This window comes from Dinoponera quadriceps, unplaced genomic scaffold (assembly GCF_001313825.1).
Source record: "Dinoponera quadriceps isolate SergipeBrazil2010 unplaced genomic scaffold, ASM131382v1 scaffold2843, whole genome shotgun sequence".
Classification (NCBI taxonomy): Eukaryota; Metazoa; Arthropoda; class Insecta; order Hymenoptera; family Formicidae; genus Dinoponera; species Dinoponera quadriceps.
In genome coordinates, this window is record NW_014557292.1 from 236,036 (window position 1) to 249,151 (window position 13,116).

Here is a 13,116-nt window from a genome sequence, read left to right on the forward strand (position 1 = left end):
GAAGTAGCTTACTGGAAGTTGATTATGATTCACTTAGAGCGTTCGGATGAGATGCACACAAATCTTCGCGCAGCTTTCTGTGAGCGGTCAGTCAGTTTATTCAGTATATCATGCATGCACAAAGAAAAACAATTATTGGCGGCCGGGTCACCACCTTCGAGCCGCGTTCGACGCTGCTTAAGCTCGATGAGCGGATCGGCAAGCGGTGAGTCCACCGCCTACGACGATATCCTTGTAACTTATGCTTATATAATGTATCTTCATGGTGCCGGAACGAAAATTTTCACTCAGGGAAGTGTTTGCGAATAATTACACGTCAAGGTAGCGTGCGGGAAACTTGCGGGAAGCTTCCAATTGATGAACGCACCGCGATGCAACAGCGAGCAAACGTACAGAAAGCAATCTTCCAGATCGGTCCGGAACGCTCCGGTGGGCCGTAATTGGCTTCCTCCCAACTCACTGAAAACTTCCCTGATCGCTTCATTTTCGACTGGCTCGTGAATATCTTTCATATTCAAAAGTACTGTAAGAGAACGAACAGCGTATCGTTTGAAAGAAACTATTAATGAGAAAATCAAGCTATTTTGTATATTTATCTGAAAACAGAAAAATGATATAAACGTTTCGAATCTCTTAAAAATACTTACCTTTTTTTCGAGAGAAAACGTGTTTCATAAAAAAAAGTATGTATAAAAAATGTAATAAAAAAACAATTGGCACATATCTGATAAAAAAAGAAATCATTTTTATCAAGAGATCCTGACGATTTTAGCGACGCGAACTCTTCTTGTTTCAAAAACCTTTACCTTCGAATCACCGTGGGCGGTCGGTGTTAATATAAAATAATCAATTGGTCCCTATTAATTTCCACGCATTATGCGACAACGTTGCACGAAAAGGAGAGGCACGAGTTCGCAGCTCGCGTCGACGCTGAACGAACGGCGTGGCTCATTGTGCGCCTTGCCTCCGATTAATTCTCGTTAGACCAGATTATCCGTGTGTGACCGACTGTGTGCTTATAAAACGACGAATTAATATTTGATACGTGCAAATCACGGTTATGAGTGCGATGGGGGGGGNGGGAGGTAGCGTGTTAGGCGAGCGGGCGAGCGAAGAAAGAAGCGTTTATTCACAGTTGACCGTACGAATGGCACGAGGTTGAATACCGTTCGAATGTTATGGGACTCGCTTCGTGGCCGTTTAGTACGGAACGGTGTAAACGGCACCGGCGTGGAGGTTTTGTTGGATTTTGCGGAGATGCCGGTTACGAGAGGCCGACGTCTCGGGTCCTACGGCAACGATTATCCGGTTGTTAGCTGACCAGACGAATCGACGGGAGAGGGGACGCTATTCTTCGACCTTACTTTCGACACGCTGTTCATGCAAACATATGAAATCAGTTTTTTGAGCCATGAATCAATTCGCTACGCAATGCACCCCGGCTGCCTTGTTCGTCACAATTACGGTGCGTTCCGTGTCTGCGACGTGGACGTTGTTTACGTGGAGAAAATGTTCCGGGCTGAATTTACCTGACGATGAATAAATCGAGCGCGCCTTGGTCGAAGGAAACAGAATTCTCCCGGTTGTACGAATTTGGTTCGTGCTCTCTGAACGCTTTTTGAAGTGAAATGTCATTGAAAACGAGTGAAAAGCGGCAGCATTTTTGCTCGAAAGGATAGTGAAAATATCGCCAGTTGAGACCGCAAGCGTGAATGTTTTATTCAAACCCCGAGCGAATTCTGTCCTTAATTATAGTTATTTTCGGCTTCGACTATACTTTCTTCCAGCTTCGAGCCGAAAAACTGTAAATGCTTCTCGACCGATCAGAGTGAATACATATAGATATATATCTGCGAAGGTGGAATACGTAAAATTAATTCCTCGATTTCGAGTGAAAATACTCGGAAATTCACTTGAAAAAAAGTCGCTCGAATTCGAGCGAGTCGGCGGTCACTTTCACTTTTCGGGAGATTTCATTCCCAGAAATTTCGAGAGAGTAACAACGCCAGAAATTCCCTTTTCTCCGGCCAAGAAACGCAGTTTCAGTTCGTTCCCAGTCGAATAAATCCGACCTAACTTTTACGCCCAATTACACTTAATCGGCATTCTCGCCTTTCTTTTCTCTCCTTCTTTTTAATTCACCCCCGCTCTATTTGAGCGATTCTTACGAGGCCGAGGTCTTCGAGCTCGGCATTTCGCGGTTTCGCTCCCGCCGCGTCGCGATGCGACGGCGAACCGCGTCTCACGTTACCGCGCATATTCGGTAGAGCCGAACGCGAACGGGTCGCGGCATCTTTATTCATGCGCATCGGGTCCGCATGTCGTTACAATGTTTGTTTTTAATGGTATTTGAAGGAGCGGTGTGTCTCCCGCAACACCACATTGTGAGCGGGCGCATCCGTGAATACACAAATACCTTCGGCGCGAGTGGAGGTGCGTGCGTGGAAAAGAAGGCAGGCCTGGCCCGCGGCTGGAGGCGCGACGTACGTTGAGTTATGGCGCAGGTTAATTATACAAAACATTCAATTATACCTCCCCCCGGTACGCACACGAGCTCGCCGGCGAGTTCACGCACAAACGCACACCGACGTGCCTACCCCTAAAACGCTATACCCCGGCCGGGGCAAGGCAAGATGTTATAGGCAGCGCAAAAATCGAATCGGCCAGCATCGGATCTCGATTCCTCGAGACGTTGCTGCCTACGTGTCCGCTCGTGCCTGTCGGGTAAGCATCGGGGCGCACTCTACCACCATCGAAACGTACCTCCCAAGCAGCAAGTGCAAATCACCCTCCCTCGGCGCACGGCCGCCAAAATGGAAAACGGCCGAGGACGCGGCCGAGGCGGACGTCCACTTCGCTCGTCCGACGCCAATCTGGCGAGCCGATCTCGCCGAGGCGGATTCTGTCGCGGCGATCGGAACGTGTCGCCGCGCGGTTGCATGCGAGAGCTTTATCGATTGATCCGGTCCCAAAGGGTACCATTTATCACGCTCGTGGTAGATCCGGGATACCTTAAAACAAAAGCCACGGAAGAGAGAGAGAGAGAGAGAAAGCGGAATGTCTTCCAACGTGGCGCGGAGGCGAGGTGGCGGAGACGTTGCCGGGCCCGACAGCGTGAGGGTCTCGCTGTGCGCGCAGCGAGAGGAGGCTCATAACGCAGAGATTTTACGCACCGGCGCCGGCGCCCCCCGCGGTCTCAGACGCCGCGATCATAATGCCGAAGCACGACGAGACCGGAGAAAGACGGAGAGTATCTCCACCGGGCTCTATCACTGGCGCCCCCCGAGATCCTCCGCTTCTTTCGACGTTTAAAAATCCTCCTATTGATATGTTTATTACGTAACGATGTGATCGAGCCGCGGGGTCATATTCCGACCTCGAGAGAGGCGAAAATGTCTCTCGGACTCGCGAATGCTCGGTGAAATTTCACTCGTCACTCGCAGACAAGGGAATCGATCGATTGCGAAAAATCCCTTCCCAGGCTGTTTATATCGCATATCAGCGAGAAAAATATACCTGAGACTCGATTATCCCGAGTCGATTCCGCGGTGTTTGCGATGATGATTTTGGAGGGACGCGATTGATCCAATTGACGTTTTCGATTGAGGTAAGCGGAACCGATTCGGTGTTTTGATTGCAGCGCTGCTTTTGGTGTGTGCTTGCAAATCAGATTTCATCCATGGTCATGAATCGTCTCTTGAAATCCGTTAGATTCCTCGGAAATCATTTCCAAACGATCGGCCGAAGTTCAGGCTCGGATGCGTTTTCGCTCCGGATCGAGCAAATGCGACACCCATCTTGCGGAAAGTTTTCTTAAATCCAATTCATTATGTGAAATATGAATTACTCGTTGACAAGAGACGCCCACGGCTCTCTCCGATTTCACGCACTTTTATTCGGCGATCTGCCAAAATCACGTCGTGGATTTTATCCACAGTTTCTGGTAGCCGTTTTCGGACGTCCCGCTCGTCACTTGTGTGCGTGCGGCCGCGCTTGGATTCCGAAACCCGAAAGCTCAGAAACTGTAGAAAACGAAGGTGACGAATCCCCAAGAACAGCATCTGACCTCGATTTGATGCGATTTTTTCCTCCAAGTGGAAACATCTGATGACCGTTCGAATTTCGTTTTTATACGGGAAACGCACAAAGTTGCTTGACTCGAATGCTTGTCAAAACCTGACCTATTTGACAGACCGACTTAACTTTTACAGTCAATTCGTCTAAGAGAGTCGCCAATACAACGACATAAAAATAGTTGGGGGTAAAGCAACCACTTAGCGGCGATTCCGGAAAGTTTTCAATCTACCCGCATAGATCGGACTGAAGGAAAAACAAATTTAGTAAATCCTAAAATGGCAGCAAAAAGCAAAAACATTGTTGAAATAAAGTGCTTCTCATTGCGATAGAATTTAAACAATAACAAATCGAATAATATCAAGCTGTGAGATCTACAATGGAATGAAAGAAAGGCCTATAAGAACCGAACGCGGGTTGTTGGTGCGATTAAATTTATATGGGAAGACAATATGTTCGACAGCACGAATGACAGACAGTGATGTATGACAGTGTTACCACACGCGTTGACGGCATTACCCAACTTTTTTAATCGTACGCGGAGAATCTCCCTTCAGACTGCCGACTGCCGATTATTAATTAAAACTCCAAATCCTCAATAATTAATTAATTAATAATGCGTTAATTGGCTCTCTAACAAGTTGCGAGAAATAGCTGGGACGGTGTTTTTCACGACTTGTTAGGAAGTCAATTAACACACTATTAATTATTGGGGATTTGGAGTTTTAATTAGCAATTGCAATACAGGATCGGTTTGGCGTAAACATATTGGTCCTCCCATATAAATTTAATCGTATTAACAACCTGCGCTCGATCCTCACAGCCCTTTCCACACTTTCATCGAATTTAAATCAATAATACTGGATCTAATTCAGATCCGTTGAAAATTTATAATACTGTTTAATAAAAAAAAAGTCATATCTCTATTTGTTCTTGTGTTATACCTACCTGTAAACTACGGATGGATATAAACCACGGGTCTGCGCCAGCTCCGCGTGTTAATATCTCTTCATTTGTTAAATATATTTTTACCGTTAATATATACGAGAGTGAGTCAATAATTATACGCGCTTGTGTAATAAATTTATGTGGATTGGCGGTACATTTTTCGAGGGAATAAAGAAATTTATGCGATACATTGAACTAAGTGCATTTTTTTTGGGGGGGGGGGGAATCNTTGTAAATATTGTCTTCTGTTCTCGTAATAAATTTTATAAATAGATTGCGGATAATTATTGATTTATCCTCATAGTGTAAATACTCTGCAAAAGAATCGTTCATTAAGTTAAGAGTAAAACTTTACCGGCTTTTCGCAGACTCAAACATTTTTGCCCTCCTCAATTGACTTTGGCCCGGTTTACTTCGCTCTCGTCGCGGCGATAAACTCGCCCGTTCGTTTAAACTACAGCCGAAGATATGCCGTTTCATATCTGTCTCAACGTGTTCGCGTTAATAAGCGACGTATCATTTCCAACAATATGTTTCTCCTCGACGATTCTCGTCTCGCTCGAGGCGAAGCCGCGCTGTCCCATGAACGATTACTGATGAATGCATCTATTATCCTCGCCGAGAGTTCTGTATCGATCGCACCCGTGATCGATGCCGTGTGTCTATCGACATCGCGCGTGTGTGCGTGCGTAACGGTCCGGAGAAATTACGTTTAAAAATGACCGTGGCCGATCATTAATTATACGGATTATTAATGGCGTGCGTGAGTAGTATCATTGCACGAATCGCGACTGGTTTTCTTGCCGGTACGGTTGATTTATTCGTCGACCTTGAACTCCGATATCGAGATAGGCCGCGCGAAGAAACGCGAAGAAGTGTTCGGTATAAGTTTGGTCGTTGTTACCGTGACTACCGGACTCGAGGACTCGCTTGCAAAACTTCACGACAACAAGCGGAAGTTTCAATCCGCCGTGTCGTCGCTGCCGTCGCTGTGGAATTAAATAATTAACGGCGGAAAACCGACCGAGTTTCCGGCGAGTCTCAAGTGCAGCTTCGACTCGGTCAACTCGGGCCTTAACGGGGACTCCCGTGAACCCTCGGAGCAGCATCGTCGAACATTTCCAAGCCCCGTGCGGAATGCGATACTTCCCCCCTCTCCCCCGCGTGATGACGGGAAATTATGCGCGCAACTCTATCCGGGCAAAAATCCTGATATATACGCACCGGCGCGTCATTACGTTTAATTTACCGTGAGGCAGCTCCTAATCCCGCCATCGAGGCATGTATCTTCGTCGCGCGAAAACCAAGTAAATTGCGTCCGCCCGCTCCGCCGCGGATCGAAGGAGGAGGAGGAGGAGGTATTATATTAATTCCTCGAACGAAACGGCCCGAAGTAAAGCCGGTCGCGCGACCGACACCGTATCCCGTGCGAGTTACCGCAACGGACGATTATGCACCGTCGTATTCCACCGCGCCGTGGAAATATATTCGTGCCCGGTTCGCAACGCGAGGATGCCCACGGCCCCGTCCTGGGCGCGCGCAGGGTCAGAGACGCGCGCGAGACCCTTGTACGGTACAACTGAATCCCGCCGTACCTTAAACCATGTTTTCCGCACTCCGAGAGAGCGGTGAAGAGCCCGAGAGAGAGAGAGAGAGAGAGGGGGACGTACTCTCTCTCCCCGACGAGGGTCTTGTTTTCGCCTCGATTTGCGCGCGGTCTTCTCCGCGGGCCATTACCGTGAAACATTCCCGGCCTGGAACAGGTAGGTAGGCATCGGCGGCGAAGGGTTCTCGCCGCTAGACTCAGCTCGACATATCTCCGGTTTCCGCGGCCTGGAAACAGGAACGGGCCTCGAAATGGGCGCCAGTCTCGGACGAAGAGCGTCCCGAGGCCGAGGTGAAGAGAGGAGCACGCGCGCGTCGTTCGGGCCTGACGTAACGACCGTGGTACCGCTTGAGGGAATCAGCGTGACGCACTGTTCGATACGCAACTCCGACCGTAAACGTGACGTACACCCGCGGATCGAACGTCCACGCCGAAACGGAGGACGCACGAATCGAAATGTTCACCTTACGCGCTGAACCTTTAATACTCGGCCTGTCCAGATAGCCCCGAGAGCAAAGTCCACGGGGCGCAAAGTGCGCGAGCGTATATACAAAATCAGAATACATAGCGAACCATGCGTCCAATGAAAAGTTAATGATACCTATTTCTGTCTTTCTGTACACATTTCATATCTCATATGTTATTTTATGTAAATATTTTTAATGTACTAATGTAAATAACAGCGATGTATATGGAGTTTTTTTACAAAATACCACGAAAAATATAGGCGAGTTTCATCATTTTATAACAAGTATATAATATTAATTTTGTTTTTCTATAATTAATACATATATTAACATTAATATATATATTAATTATGGAAGAACTAAACACTTTAATTAATATATATATATATATATTAATATTGGTATATAAATTAATTATAGAAAAACAAAACTAATATTATATATTTTTTATAAAATGATCAAACTTGCCTATATTTTTCGTGGTATTTTGGAAAAAAATCCATATACACTGCTGTTATTACATTAGCATATTAAAAATATTTATTATAATTATATATATATATATATATGTGTGTGTGTGTGTGTGTGTGTTATGTAAATAATATTTTTTATTGTGTTTTCATTCAATATCTCTCTAAATAATTCATTTTTTTTTTTCAAATTATTCCAAAATTTCCGTCACCTATATAGAATGACGGGAACCCTGTAGAAACTCACGCATAACGCATACATGGTTAGCTTAGCAGTTTAAGTGTTAATTATACAACACAATAGGAGCTGAGACGGTAAGATAGGTTCACACAATTTAAATTCTAATATTATAATTTACTCTCTCACTTTGACCATGATGATGTCTCAAATTTCCATTTTCGCTGTTTTAGCGTCAAAATATGTCGTTTTGAATGATTTTGTGAAATTAATATTGGAAAAACCGAAAGAGCATTTTAATAATATTAATTTTGACTACTGAAAGATACTTAAATATTCATTTTGACTACCCAGAGATACTTAAATATCTCGAAATTATCTAGATATTATGCGGATAGCCGGGTAACTGAGTATATAATTAATTTCAAATGTTAGAAAATTGTTTTTTCTAACAGTAACAAATAACAAACGAATATATTGTAAATTCTTATCTATCAAATATTAATTATTAAAGTTTAATTCACATTTGAGTTTCCAATTTTGCGTGGTCTCTTTGTTAATCAATTGCTTCTAGTCAGTTATTTCAATCGAGTTCTGATACAGCTGAATGTTCACATGAACATATAATGCCAGTATCCAATAATTCCCTTCAGTTCCGATTAAAGTATTTTATCGGGCATATCTACGTATTTTTGTATTACGGCTGTCGGTTTTCAGAAGAATCGGCAACTCAGCCACATTATGTGCAACAGTAATACTGCATACGTGCATTCTGTGCGTATTATTGTTGCACTTAATGTGACTGGCAATTAGCCGATTCTTCGCTAAACTAACAGTCACAGTACAAAAAAAATGTAGATGCGATACGCCCTAACTGAAATACTCGAACCGAAAATGGGAAGCATTATTGGAGTTTTTCGTACCATATCTTGTCATCGAATTTTCAGTTTTTATCATTGAAATTTTTCCTTAGTTCCTATTCAATTGCAGGAACTGAGATTTTTTTCTACGGCTTGCATGGCTGAAGTAACATCCGTGCATACTCGTATGGATATCCGAGTACCCGAGTAAAGTATCCACGAATATCCGGGTACCCTGATTAACCTGAGAGATTCCAAACCCGCAGATATTAATCTGAATATCGAAATAATACCCGGATTACACTGACAGCAGTGGTCAAAATACTCAAGGTAGTATCGAAATTAAATTTATAGAATTCAAGGTTGAAGAGAGAGAGAGAGACAGAGAGAGGTGGACAAGTGTCGTTAGCATCATCAAAATAAATCCTCGCTATGTCTATGGGCGATCTGGATAGACGCGAACTCTCCTTAAGAACGTCCAGGTAGCATCGAAGTTTCAACTAGGACGAATGGCCGCGGCTTTACCGTGTCTCTTCCTCACATTTCGAAAGTAAGCTATTCACTGTTTTATCGGAGCTGCGAACACGTCGAGCAATTAAAAGGTTCGCCTGATTCGTCGGGATTTGCGGAGCGAGCAGGTCGGTGGGACGCGACGATGCCGTCGATGCGGCACAGTGGCGTCTCTCGGATGGCGATCGCGTTGGCGATAGGGGTGTGTGGGTGGACGGCCCGAGTAAGGTAGACGAGCGCGGCGTGGAAACCCACGTGCACGGTACCGCTGGGACACCTGACATTGTACCCGTCGTTGTCCTACAAAAGACGCCTTCAGCCACGCTCATAAACGTCCGCGTCCCTGGTGTGATATACCGTAAGCTGTATATTACGTCCATATAATGTGCAGCGATCTCGAGGTTTCGGGGTAAACAGCCACCGTCATCTGTTTCACTTTGATATTGCCCATTACCTCTCGCTTCTCTCGTCCGAGGCCACTCGACCACGTAGGCACGAGCCTGCGATAACGATAAGCACCGATTCCCGGACGTTTCGCGAAACATCACCTAACTCCCCCTCGTAAAACCATTAATCAGCTATTAAACCATTATCAATGGCCGATTAAGCGTATATTGAGCGTGGTGTTCTTTGCGTTTCTTCTTCCGGCTATCTCGAGAGTGACTCGCAAAAATCAGTTTATTACACGTATAAAGTTCGCAATCGAGCGAGGCATCTTGCAGCGCGACGAAAAGGACCATGAGAACATTCGCGTTGTTGAAATTCTTTTACGAGCAGCGAGAGAGTGTGTGTGTGTGTGTGAGGCGGAGAGATAAAAGTAAACCGAAATAAATTATTCCATCACGCGTAGCGCGGAGCCTCTCTCAATAAGAAATTATTTTTCTGTAATTAAATCTTTAGCGCGATCAAACTCGAAAACTTTGTTGGCGAAATACTGACTTCTTCCGTCAAAGTTCACGTTGCACATTGGCTGCACGGAATTATACATATAATTCTTTTACACAATGAAAATACGCGCGAAAATTGGAGCGATTGTTTAATATACGACGAAGACGATTGAAAATTTTTAAATTGATATTTTTCACTGCCAATTAGCGCAAATATTAACCTAATACAAAAATTCTGCAGCTTATATGTACCGAACGTATCAATGCTCCAATCAGGGAAACTTCAAGGAACATTTTTATACTCTTTCAATTAAATGTAAAGGTCTGAAAAGATACAAAGGTCTGCAAAAAATTATTATGTATCCAAGTTAGACTTTCTATTAGATACGATAAAAATAAGGCATATTCATCATATTTACATTTATATTACACTTATATTTACATAAGATCAACTGTATATAGGGCGTCACATATATTGTATCATTCCATAGATCGAAGATTATGCAATTTTTAGTCTTAAATATGTAAACATAAAGTCAAAACGTTTATAGTAAAAAGCCGTTATAAACCTATTATTATAATTAGAGTTCCTTATGCGATTTTCAACTTTATAGATTACGCATAACGACTGAAAATCATACCATTTTCCGTCTAAGGAATGATACTGACGCCATATATATACGACTATACGAAAAATACGAAAAAAAAGTAGCATGATCGTATCGGTATTTATATGACGAAACATTTTGAAGATCGTCCGTGCGTTATCAAGGCATATCAAATTCGTGATCGACTTCGACGTCCCTTTAGCTGGTACCGCGGCCGAGTCGAACGTGGACGCTCGAATATCGCGGCGAACCCTAAATCCCCATGATAGAATTAGCCGGGGAGGATACCGTGAGCAGACCCGCCACGTCGCCGACGGATGAAACCATCGCGTGGCTTATTTAATTCCCGGATGGCGACGTAATCAATCTCCGTAGCAGACAACAGGCCGCATCTTTGCCTGCCACCGATGTTTCCGACCAGAAACCGCCGCTGCACGATGGTATCTCACGAGAGGAAAGAGTTCGCCGGTTATCGGTCCGTCGTGGACGACGAGGATGAGATGGCGAGAGAGAGAGAGAGAGAGAGAGAGAGAGAGAAGCTTCGCGCAGGTTAACCGCGACGATGTAAGTCGCGTCGTAGAAAAGGAAAAGCCGAAGGAAGGAAACGAGAAAGAAGGGTCGACAACGACGACGACGACGACGCGACGGCGTCGCTTTGGTGGGAGATTAAAACAATGCGGTCGGTCAGATAACGCGGGTGTGACAGCTCTCCGTATCCACGGGCCCGTGGACTCGGATGGACCTTAACGAGGACCCCCTAATAAATAACTAGCGAGCTCGAGCCCGTTCTCGTGTCTTTTTCTTTCCCTCGCGCCCGACGTTCCTCTCCTTCTTGCCGGACTCCTCGTGTTTCGAGGGCCGCGCGAGGATAGAAGGCCGAAGGGACGGGCCCAAACAGGCCCCGCGCATGAAGATGGATGTGGTCCGAGGCGCCGCCGTCACCTGGTAGTCCTTCTCCGCCAGACTCCAGCAGTTGTACTCCGTGACGATGGGAGCGAAGAATCGGCCCGATCGCAACACCTTGCATTCGGGGGAAAAAAACTGGCGGCAGGCGAATTCGGGGCCCCCTGATCTCCGGTATTAGTTAAGTTTTTCACCGTGGAAAAGGACGCCGACTTTTACGCCGGTGTGAGTCGTATGTGAAGAAACCGCTATTCGCCGAGTGTGCCGTCGCCAGCTCCTTCGTCTTCCTCACTTGACGAATCGATCTTTTCAATTCACCGGTCGATTTCCCAACGACGCCTCCCGACGTGGCTCATCGCCGAGAGAAATCGCCCGTTGCCGTTGGCGGAAGAGCGAACTCCACTCCGATCCACCTACTCGGTTTCTGACGTCACGCGCTGAGAAAAAAGTTTGTAACTAGAATTGCGTAAATGATAGGATTATAGTAAGGGAAATCTTTTTTTCTCTTAAAACCGGAAGATGCAGCGAGGCCAAAAATGACGAAACTTTAGCGACATCTCTCTCAGTGTGACGACGTACTCCAGCCAAGATGGCTCAAGGCAGCGATCGTGTAATTTCCAGCGGAATTTGTCATTTCGTCACTTTCCGCTCATCCTGATTCCGCGTGAATTTTTTCACGATTCGCGATCGCAGAGTGAGATATGCGGAAAGTAAAATCGCTGAACTTAGATTAAATATTTTGGATTGGGATATCATACTAATTTTTTTTTCAAAGGTTATATATAGACAAACATAAATAACTAACTCTGGTTTGTGAGTGCAAATGGGAATATGCTACATGTATGGGAAAAATTCCGTTGGTGCAACTGGATTTTCCGTCGTCCAAAGAACGGACGGAAAATTCGATCGCCGGAAAAGAAAGATTCCCGTCGAATCAATTGCTCTCAATTGTCTCAACCGAGTTTCAATATAATTGAATGTTGCCACGAATGCTCTCCTATTTGCGGCAACAGATACGTCACTTCTTGTCATCAAGTTTACATCCGGTTTCTGTTCAGTCGCAGGAATACCAGTGCCGAAGAATATCGAAATTTTTACCGGACTTCCGCTTTTTCCACCGTCGTTGATCTCCAAGCGAAAAAATTAACGCGAAAAGTTTCTCATTTTCACCGTTCGAAAAGTTGCTCGAGATCGCTCGAGTCGTCGAGTTCACGTTGAATTTTTCGATTCTCAAGTTTCCGCCCGAGGGGAAAATTACGCGAACGCTACCCGCTCGCTGTACTCGCACTCTTCTTTTACGACACCGTTCCTGGCTACTGATGATATGCGCTCCGTACGTTGTCGGTGCATTCTCAATACCTGCTTGACTCGGTAACCCAAGGGATTCACTTATCTTCCACCCGATCATCTTCACGCATATTATACTCGGAGGGAAACAGCGCGAGTAAAAAAAAAAAGAGGGAAGGCCACATCTTGTACGGCGACTCGTGAGTTCTGCCGTGCGAATAACAGGATCAGGTTACTCTCTTGGAAAAAGGAAAAGGGTCGGAAGTAATGCTTCTCAAGAGATACCCCGATCGGTGACGGCGCGCATCTCAAAAAGAT